We start from the raw sequence: 12155 nt of genomic DNA, 5'->3' as shown, positions 1-12155 counted from the left end.
ACTCTGCGACAGAAAGGATACAAGGGTTAGAGATCTGAACGGAAGGAGTCATTTAATTCCGCTGCACCCAATGTAAGGTTTCCTAAACTTTATATGTGTTTATTTCATCGTTTTAGAAAGTTCATATTTAGGGTGTTAATCAACATACTTGTGAGTAGATCTAAGATCCTGGTAAAATAATATCCAGCAACTGGCCTCAGAGCCATGGTAATTGATTTGCTTGCAAGAAATTTGGACTTTAAAACAATTGTTTGATGTTTTGGATGGTATCATGTTGTATTGAGTATTATTTGATGATTGATTGATGTTTGTGAATTTTCGTAAAAAATAATTGCATATTTGTTTCTGGAATTATTTTTATTGGTTAGTATGGAAAAAATTAAGCAAGTTACTTTTTTACAGAACTCAATTTCGATTTAATTTGAATTAGTTATGATTTTTTGAAGTTTCAAAAAAATCGGGATTGAGCAGCACACCTCCTGCGCGCGCGGATTTCATGCAAATCCTGCTGCCGCCGAGGTTCCTCGCCCAGATCACCCCTATGCGCGCGCGGACGGGTATGCACAGCATCCCGTCCGTACAACTCGCAATTTTTTCATTTTTCTTCGATTTTTCATGCTTTTTCATGGATTTAACTTCCGATTTTTTGTGTAGTTCTGTATTTATATATTTACTATTCCTAATTCAATTCTAATTATCATAATTAAATTAATTAATATTTTTTAAATTTAATTCATGATATTAGTGTAATTTGAATTTAAAAATAGTAAATATCTATCTTTTTTGCTTGATTATTTATTTTATTTTTTAAATTTGATTATATCTTATCTTATTTTTAAATTTAAGGTCAGAAATTAAATTTTTTAAATTAAATCTTTTTTTTTAAATAATTTGACCTTATTTAAATTTAAAATAAAATAACTATAATCATATAATTTTAAATAGATGTAAGATATTTTGCTAACTTTTAAATTTTGTTATTTTATTTATTTAAATTACATTTAAAATCTGAAAAAGATATTCATTTATCTTTTTTAATTTTTTATTTAATTTTTATTTATAAAATAACATTTAATTTTTAAAAGTAGTAAGCAAATTTTGAAATGATATTTAGGTTGGTTGAAACCTAATTTTTCAAAACTGTAGGTTTAATTTTAAATATTTTAAAATTTCAAAATTTTTCAAATTATTTTTTAAAAAATTTCGAAAATAATTTTTTTTAATTAATTATTTTTTTTGAAATTATTTATTTAAAAATTAAATAAATCCTACATCCAACTATCCAGCTAACCTTGTTGCAGGAGTATGTGCTTTAGATTGTTTGTAAGTTTTTAAAACCTATTATTGCTTGATTGCAAATAGCCATGGTTAACTTGTTGACAGATCCAATGATCTGATTTTAACTCATGGCTCCCTTGGTCAAGTAAATACAATCTTCTTTCATCTGTGTATGTAACACCCTAACTAATTTAGGCGTATTACGTGAGTTTTAAACGTACTGTGCAGCTCGTTGCTAATCAACGAGGTTTATGGAAAAACGTGGTTAATTAAAATTTTGCTTTTTCATTAAACTTATAAACCATTTTGCAAAAAGTCTCGGGATCCCGATTTATAAAAATATTTACAAACTTTTTAACTGTTCAACTTTTACATCAAAATAAAGTCGTCTAACGACATTTACAAAATCTCAGCCGTGCTGTCCCGAGGATCGTACGCTCCAGGCCTAACCGCCCCGACATGTACAATCCCATAAGCTCGCTCACGGTCCATCAAGAATCGCCTTGCCTTTACCTACACATGAACGTAAACTGTGAGTCGACAGACTCAGTAAGAAAAGCATAATAATATCATACATAAAACTGACTGCCGTGTCCAACACGATACTGAGTCCCGCTACTGCCATGTCCAACATGGTACTGAGCACTACTGCCATGTCCAACATGGTACTGAGTTTTGAACGTTCAGGGGACGGCACTATTGACAAGTATCCTCCTGATCGGTCGAACCGGTCATACTCCGGCTGCTGGTCATACTCCAGCCTGTACCGACGGGATAGGTCAATAGCACTGAACCACCAACCAGTGTCAGCCTGATCGGTCGAACCGGTCATACTCCGGCTGCTGGTCATACTCCAGCCTGTACCGACGTGACAGGGTTGGGTGGTTCGAAGCCTAAATACATATCTAATGTAACTAACAGGCTTCCTACATGCACGCTAAGCATGTAAACTACATATGCATACTGTTATACTAATCTTACCTGGATTCCGATTTCAGGTGTCGTCAACCCGACCGGAACCGAAGCCGAACGGCGGACATCGGCTCCTAAACCATAAAAACCACAACGCTATAAGTGACACGCTAAATCACTTCCCGGGGACTAAAACTCGAAACTAAAAGTTTCCCTATCGATAAAAAGCATGGCAATACCCCTAAAAACCCAAAAACGAGGAAAACTAGGGTTCTGAAAAATCCCCCATCCGGAAGTCCGGTTGCCCAACCGGAATTCCGGTTCTGGGAAAATCTGAACCCCCATCCGGAATTCCGGATGCTCAACCGGAATTCCGGTTCCTCGCAGGCAGCAACCAAAAATTCTCACATCTTGACCAATTCGAACCCAATTGATCCCAAACTTTCCAGACCTCCTCTATAGGTCCCAAATAACCATTCTAGAGTATCAAACCTACCCAGAAACCCCACATGCAAAATTCACCATTGGAGCTCAAGCTTTGAGTTCCAAACTCAAGCTTGAGCCAACCACCAAGACAAGCATGCAAACCAACTAAAATCAACCTAAACTAGCATAATATAAGCTCTGAAAACAAACAACAACAACCAGCAATTCACAGAAACAAAGCATGGCATTTTCTCTCAAAATTCATAACTTTTGCAAAGAAAACTCAAGGCTTTAACAATCTAACCTACATGCTTCTAACATAGCTTAAACAACAACAATAATCATGCTTTAATCCACATAAATCAACAACAATAACACAGCAGTAACATCTCTCAAAATCACATGCATTTACTCAACTATTTACACTTAATTTCAAGAAAACATAGAAGAATAAGTTCAAGGATCTTACCTACAATTGGATTACACTTAGATGAGAAGAAAATCACAAGAATTGAAGAGAAAAACCTCTGCCCTAGCAGCCAAGACCAAGCCGAAATGGAGAGAAGGAAAAGAGAGCTTGAATGTGATTTTTTTGAAATTTCTATTTTTTTGTCTAAGTGTTAAAAATGAAGGAACTTGGAAATAATAAAGCCATTTAATTAAACTCATTTCAGCCAACATTTAATAAAATAAAATACTTATTTTTCCATTTAATAAATCACATAAAACCAAACACTAATGGGGCAAAAAGACCATTTTGCCCCTCCACCATAAAATCACTAAAATCATACTAAAGGGGGTATTTTTGGGACATTCTAAATTCCCGGCCATTCCCGACATTCCCAATGTCTAAAACCCGTCCCCAAAATACTAACATACTAAGTTGTGATTTCTACTGAGCCAAACGCCGCGTTCCAAATACCGGACACCGGAAATGCGAAATATAAAAACTGCTGATAACATACACATGCATAACTGAATTCCATAATAAATTATTTAAATGGCTATAAATAATTTCCTGATTAACATAAATAACTGCTAATTTCCAAATTAACTAAGCGGGCTTTACAGTGTATGACCTAGCAACATGATAGGACCCATCCAAAGTGTGCCTGCGTGAGCCTATGTGTTTAATTTCATTATAGATGCATATAGGTTGTTGTGTTGCTAAATAAAATGTCATAGTACTTGATAGATTTTATTTAGGCCCATTTAGTTTTTGGGCCTATTCAATTAATAACAATTATTCATTTTAAGGTTAAATTTCTCTCTTTTGGGCCTTGTGTGAGAGTTAGGAGCCATAGTAGTGGGTACCACATACTGAACCCAGCACCCCCTCACATGAACCACCCCAATTGTGAAGGCCCATTTGCCTGATTTGAATAACTGTACTAGGTTAATTAAATTAGTTTAACTTAATAAAATTGATTAGCAACATAATTAATTTCATTTATTTTGAAATTAATTTAAGAAAACCATAGTTTAAAGAATTTTATATTCTAAGCTAAACTATATGTATTTTCTTGTATTTAATTAAATATAGAATTGTAACCATCTAGATTTTTTCTGAAGCTTAATTTAAATTTTTCATTAAATATTCCTATTTAAGTTGATATTTAGTTATCTATAACTAACCAACTTAAATCTGAATATCTTTTGGATTTAAAATTTCAAAATTAAGTTGAGGAATTTTAGGCATTGGTTATTAAGATTCTTTAGATATTTTTTAAGTTAATATCTTTTCGAATATTAACTTAAAATTGAATATTTTAGATATTTTTTTAAGTTAATATCTTTTCGAATACTAGCTTAAAATGGAATATTTTCAAATTAAGTGGTTACAACTTAATTTTTGTTTAATTAAATCTGATTTGAAAGATATTTAAGTTGATTCTTTTTTAGATTCTTCTAAAACAACTTAAACAAGATATTTTCAAATTTGTTCCATTATATATTCGAATTTAAATAATAATTGAAAATTAATTAAAGTTGATTTTTTATTTAAACCAACTTTGATTTGTAATTTTTCATTATTATAATATGGAACTTGTTCGATATTTATTCGAATTTATTTTTCGAATTAAATAATAATTGAAAATTAATTAAAGCTGATTTTTTATTTAAACCAACTTTAATTTGTAATTTTTCATTATTATAATATCGAATAAAATGATTATACAAAATACATATATTTTTTTAAATAATGAGCTTTTAATCAAGAGACATTCGATCTCCATTGTTGGTTTTACATCGCGTTTGTTTTAGTGAGTAATCCTCCCTAATGGAGGAACGTTCATTAGCAATTTCGCACCGTTTAATCTCGAAAGATAAGTAGTTTGTAAGTGTTTTGTATGGTATGGATCACCCTAATGGTGGCGACCATACTTGACTTGCAAATTATGAAACAATGGTGGAAGCTCATAAGATAGAATTGCCTTGACTCTGGCCTAAACGGGACAACGCTGAATTCCAATCTTGATCGAATAAAAGGTTGCTAGAATGTTATCATTTTAGATGAGCTGACAACTCTATTCAATGGATGATGCTTTGACTCTCGCCTAAATGGGACACTGTATCAGTTTGTTGAAAGACCTTGGAAAATAAACTATGTTAGATTTAGTATTTCTATAACATATGTGATTATTTGTTATTTTCTGAACTGTGTATGAATTTATGAACCAAAACCTTACTTCTGTTTTATTGATGTGTTGTAGTGTCATTATGAATAACCCTCACCCCGATCCTCTCCTAGTTAATATCTTAGCAAAAGAACTCTACAGTGTGAAAATGCATCCTGGTAGTTGCATTAACTCGCACCTGTTGATGATGAATCTGAAGTTCCAAAAGGCAAATCTACTAGGAATTGATTTATCAAGAGAACAATGGGTCCAACTCATCCTTAATAGTCTTCCTGTGGAGTATAATGAATTCGTTATCTCTTACATGATCAACAATTTCAACTCCTCCGACATGGACAAGCTCGAAGCAGAATTACGAGCCCATGAACGAAATCTGATTGCAATGGGTCCCCCTGGGTTTGCAATTCATAATCAAAGGAAAAGGACTAGGTATGAAGGATCTAGCAAAGCTGCTACTTCAAGTACAATTATCAGACATAATCTTCTATGTTCGAATTGTAATGAAAAGGGAAATCAGGAAGAACGATGTCCCAGGCTTCTAAACAATTCAAACGAAGGTAATGCTTTTGTCTTTGAATCATGTGTTTTAGAGAACGATAAATCCGTCTGGATTGTTGATTTTGGGTCTACTAACCATGTATGTTCTTCACTGTCGTTGCTTGAAACTTGGGAAAATCTGCTTCCAGGAGAGTTAAAGCTTAAAGTTGGCAATGGCGAGTTAGTATCGGTCAAAGCTAGAGGAAAAGCCCGCATCAAGTTTCAACAAAGATTCTTAATTTTAGAAAATGTTTTATTTATTCTAAACTTTAGTAGAAACTTGATTAGTGTCTCATGTTTGCAAACACAATCTTATATATTGAATTTTTCGAGTACAAATTGTTCAATTTCTCGTAATGGATTTCAAATATGTGTTGCTACCATGGAACAAGGGCTTTATGTTTTAAGACCGAATACACAAATCTCACTAAATAGTGAACTTTTCAATGTAGCTAAACCTAAAAGAAAAGAGATTGATAATGATGATCAAACTTATCTATGGCATTTACATTTAGGTCATATAGGCTTTGATAGACTCAATAGGCTAACCAAAGGCAGTCCATTGAAAAATGTCGTCTTAGGTGAACTGCCAGTATGCGAGTCCTGTCTAGAAGGAAAAATGACTAAACGTTCTTTCTCTGCAAAGGGAGAGCATGCCGAAATTCCCCTAGGTTTAGTGCATTCCGATGTCTGCGGACTTTTGAATGTCAAAGCCCGAGGTGGTTATGAGTATTTTGTCACTTTCATTGACAATTTCTCTAGATATAGTTTTCTTTACCTAATGCAAAATAAATCTAAAACGTTTGAAAAGTTTCAAAAATTTCATGCTTTGGCCCAAAACCAATTAGGTAAATCATTAAAGATCTTGCGAACTGATAGGGGTGGAGAATATATGGATATATAGTTCAAAGATCATTTAATTGAACTTGGAATTGAATCCCAATACACTGCCCCAGGCACTCCACAACAAAATGGAGTTGCAGAAAGAAGAAACCGCACTCTTTTGGAAATGGTTAGGTCTATGCTGAGTTTGTAACACCCTAACTACCTTAGGCGTATTACGTGATTTTCAAACGTACTGTGCAGCTCGTTGCTAATCAACGAGGTTTATGGAAAAACGTGATTAATTAAAATTTTGCTTTTTAATTAAAATTTATAAACCATATTACAAAAGACTCGGGATCCCGATTGTAAAATCATTTACAAAAGTTTAACTGTTTAATCATTACATAAAAATAAAAGTCGTCTAACGACCAGTTACAGAAATCTCAGCCTTGCTGTCCCGAGGATCGTACGCTCCAGGCCTAACCGCCCCGACATGTACAATCTCATAAGCTCGCTCACGGTCCATCAGCTATAGCCTTGCCTTTACCTACACATGAACATAAACTGTGAGTCGACAGACTCAGCAAGAAAAGCATAATGATATCATACATAATTCTAACTGCCGTGTCCAACACGATACTGAGTCCCGCTACTGCCATGTCCAACATGGTACTGAGCTACTACTGCCATGTCCAACATGGTACTGAGTTTTGAACGTTCATAGGGACGGTACTATTGACAAGTATCCTCCTGATCGGTCGAACCGGTCATACTCCGGCTGCTGGTCATACTCCAGCCTGTACCGACGGGATAGGTCAATAGCACTGAACCACCAACCAAATGTCAGCCTGATCGGTCGAACCTGGTCATACTCCGCCGTCGGTCATACTCCAGCCTGTACCGACGTGACAGGGTTGGATGGTTCGAAGCCTATATACATAACTAATGTAATCTAGCAGGCTTCCTACATGCACGCTAAACATGTAATCTACATATGCATACTGTTATACTAATCTTACCTGGATTCCGATTTCAGGTGTGCCGGTCAACCCGACCGGCCCGAAGCTGAGTGGCGGATTACTGGCTCCTAAACCATAATAATCACAACGCTATAAGTGACACGCTAAATCACTTCCCGGGGACTAAAACTTAGAACTAAAAGTTTCCCTATCGATAAAAAACATGGCAATACCCCTAAAAAAATAAAAACGAGGAAAACACGGGTTCGGAAAAATTCCCCCAACCGGTAGACCGGTTGCCCAACCGGAATTCCGGTTCTGGGAATTACTGGACACCCATCCGGAATTCCGGTTGCACAACCGGAATTCCGGTTCCTCGCAGGAATTTTTCAAAAATTCCTAACTTGATCAATTCTAACCCAAATCAATCCAAACCTTCCAGACCTGTTCTATATGTCCCAAATAACCATTCAAAGGCAACAAAATCACCCAGAACACTCAGAAACAAAAATCACCATTAAAGCTCAAGCTTTGAGTTCAAAACTCAAACTTGAGCAAATCCCACAAACATGCATTCAAACCTAGTTAATTCTACTCAAATATGCATGAAATAGCTTCTGAAATCAAACAAAAACATCAACAACAACCCAGCAACAGATTCAATCAATTTTCTTTGAAAACCATATTTTGAGCTAAAACTTCCAATTTTGAGCAAAGCAATTTAACACTCATTACTAACAACCTAATTAATCACAAATCAACATACTTAAATCTCAGAAACAACAACAACATTTCAGCAGCAACAACCACAAAGATTCAAGCATGCAACAACCATTTTCATCATAAATTTCAAGAAAAACAAAGTAAGAAACTAAAGCCAAGAAATACCTCAATGAAAATCACTTTTATCTAGCTAAAATAACTTGAATTCAACAAAGAAATCCAGCCCTAGCTGCTCCCCAAGCTTGGCCGAAAATGAGAGGAAAAGAGAGAGAGTTTTCTTTTGAAATTTCTATTTTTCTAACTTAGCATATTTTTTGTGAAAAATGAAAATGAAATAACTAACCAAGCATTATTCATTTCAGCCAAAATAATCAATTAAAATAAACATTTAATCCATTTAATAAATCACATAAGACAAAACACTAATGGGGCAAAAAGACCATTTTGCCCCTCCACCATAAAATCACATAAAAAAAATCACTAAAGGGGGTATTTTTGGGAAATTCTAAATTCCCGGCCATTCCCGACATTCCCAATGTCAAAAACCCGTCCCCAAACTACTAACATACTAAGTTGTGATTTCTACTGAGCCAAACGCCGAGTTCCAAAAGACCGGACACCGAAAATACAAAATATGCAAGCTACTGAATAACATAAATAACAGTATCATAAATTATTTAAATAGCTATAAATAATTTCATAATTAATCCCAATTAACTGATAATTTCCAAATTAGCTAAGCGGGCTTTACAGAGTTATTCAACTCTGTCTACGTCCTTCTGGGGATATGCTATTCAAATGGCAAATGACATTTTAAATGTTGTTCCATCTAAAGCAGTCCCTAAGACACCTGTCGAACTTTGGAATGGTCGTACACCTAGTTTACGCCACTACAGAATTTGGGGGTGCCTTGCTCATGTCTTAAGAAAGAAAGAAGGCAAACTTGAATCACGTACCGAAGTATGCATGTTTGTCGGAAATTCTAAAGAGACTAGGGGTGGACTATTTTATAGTCACAAGGATCACAAAGTGTTTGTTTCTACAAATGCTACTTTCCTTGAAGAGAACTATATTAAAGACAACAAACCGAAAAGTAAAGTTGTTCTAGAGGAATTACTATCAGATATAAGTCCTTCCAATATTCCGTCCTCTTCCACTCGTGAAGAAGACAATCCCACTCCCTCAGTTAAACAAACTGAGAAATCTACTACTAAAGTTTCTGTTCAGAAGATCACCGCACCTCGTCGTAGTGGGAGGGTTTCAACAAAACCAGCTCAATATGGCTTGGATGGTGAAATCAATATGGTCGTAGGTGACGGTATTGATGACGATCCATTAACCTATAAACCGGCAATGGCTAGTCCGCAACGGAAACAATGGTCGGCCGGCATGGACTCAGAAATGGATTCCATGAAAAAGAACAAAGTCTGGGAATATGTAGACAAACCTGACGACTATTATCCGATAGGATGCAAGTGGGTTTACAAGAAGAAAAGAGGAGCTGGAGGCGAAGTCGAAACTTTTAAAGCTAGACTTGTAGCCAACGGTTATACCTAAAGAGAAGGCGTGGACTATGAGGAAACTTTTAGTCCTGTAGCCATGCTCAAATCCATCTGAATTCTTCTCTCCATAGCTGCTGCTTTCGATTATGAAATCTGGCAAATGGATGTCAAGACTGCCTTCCTTAATGGGGTACTTGAAGAAACCATCTATATGGAGCAACCAGAAGGGTATGTTCTTCCTGGGTAGGAAAAGAAAGTTTGCAAATTAAATAGGTCTATCTATGGACTTAAGCAAGCTTCTCGCTCGTGGAACAAAAGGTTTGATGAAATCATCAAGACCTATGGCTTTCTTCAGAATGAAGATGAACCTTGTGTTTACCAACTCAAGGAAGACCAAGTAGTAGTATTCCTGGTCCTTTATGTTGATGACATTTTGATTATTGGAAACAATGTCAAGAAAATGACTCACATCAAGGAATGGCTCAGCACTCAATTCGATATGAAAGATTCGGGTGAAGCAGCCTATGTTCTTGGTATTCAGATTCTTAGAAACCGGAAGAACAGATCTCTTGCTCTCTCTCAAACAACCTACATTGACAAAGTTTTAGAGAGATTCTCCATGAACAACACCAATGGGGCAAACATGCCTTCTAGATATGGTATTCGTCTATCTAAGGAACAGTCTCCGACTGATCCTCAAGAGATAGAGGACATGGCGAAAATTCCCTATGCTTCTGCAGTTGGAAGTCTAATGTATGCAATGTTATGCACTAGACCTGATATCTGCTATGCAGTTGGAATTGTGAGCAGGTATCAGTCTAATCCAGGACATGAACATTGGAATGCAGTTAAGTATATTCTGAAATACTTAAAGAGTACAAGGAATCTTGTGTTAGTCTACAAGGGTGGTGCTTTAAATCCCATAGGCTACACTGATTCAGATTTCTAGGCAAGTCTTGAAGACAGGAAATCTACATCTGGGATGGTGTTTACTCTTGGGGGTGGAGCAGTGGTTTAAAGAAGTGCAAAACAAACAGCGATATCGGACTCGACTATGGAAGCTGAATACATAGCTGTAGCCAAAGCTGCTAAAGAACTTGTCTGGCTAAGAAAGTTCTTCACCAGTATAGGTGTCGTTCCTGGAATGGAAAAGCCTCTGGTCCTACTTTGTGATAACAATGGAGCAATAGCAAACAGTAAAGAACCTCGAAGCCACAAGAGAAGCAAACACATTGAAAGGAAGTATCACATTATCAGAGAATATGTGGCAAGAGGGGATGTACTAGTTGAGAAAGTTGACACAGAGGACAACCTAGCTCATCCATTTACCAAAGTCTTGGCCGTGACAGCATTTGAAAAGCACCGTCAGAATTTAGGATTAATTGATATGTACTAATTAGTTTTATATTAGTGCAAGTGGGAGTTTGTTGGGTTTTATGCCCTAAATAAAACTCCATTTCAATGTAATCTATTTTATTTAACATCAATAAAGAAACAGAAGTATTTTTCATTCATTTGTGTATGTTTTGGTTCACTTTATCAATTGCTTGTCTATTTGATTTATAAATTCATCTTAAACCATTTTCACATACTTGATCCTGTTTATTGTGTTGTCATCACATTGGAAAGTAAACATGACTATGTGAATAAAGTTTCCTAGATTTATCAGATACAGGGTTTTACTGATATGATAATCTACAACAAGAGTTTACTTGCATTTGGAGAAATGCTATGTTCTTTCCAGAACATTGGTTAAAGTAAAGCTCAGGTTGGATGCATGGAGTATGCATTGGAAAGGAGCGATATTGAACTTTGACTTAGATTTAATTAAACTTACCGTAAAATCTATTCAAGTCAATATCGCCTAGTTGATCCTAGATCAAATGTTCTTAATCCTGTTATGATTAGGCTCAATCTTGAAAGGCTATTCGTGTTCTTTGATTTGTTAGTTAAGCCTACTTTTAGGTCAGGGTGATACGTACATTTTGGGAACACGGTAGTGCAATTGAGTGGGAGCGCTAACATAAACATGGAATCTATAGCTTCTATCTGGCGAATAGTAAGCAAAGGATGATCTCCTTCGAGCTTGACCAAACTAACATAAATGGTGGAGTACTCATTTCACATAAGCTGAAATATCATTTATACGGGGTCAAGTGTTTTAAGGATAAAATACATAGTAGGGTGTAACGGTAATCTAATCCCTTTACAGTGTAGATCATTCATATAGAGGATCATTGATCAAATTAGGATTATAACAATGGATAACTAATGATGTGTCTATATGGTGGAACATATAGAGCATTCTATATCCTGAGAGTGCAATTCTAAGTTCTATGCGTGGATTCAACGAA

Source organism: Cannabis sativa, chromosome 6, assembly GCF_029168945.1.
Source record: "Cannabis sativa cultivar Pink pepper isolate KNU-18-1 chromosome 6, ASM2916894v1, whole genome shotgun sequence".
NCBI classification, from domain to species: domain Eukaryota; kingdom Viridiplantae; phylum Streptophyta; class Magnoliopsida; order Rosales; family Cannabaceae; genus Cannabis; species Cannabis sativa.
The sequence above is the reverse complement of the archived record's forward strand: the minus strand, read 5'-3'. Positions refer to the sequence as shown.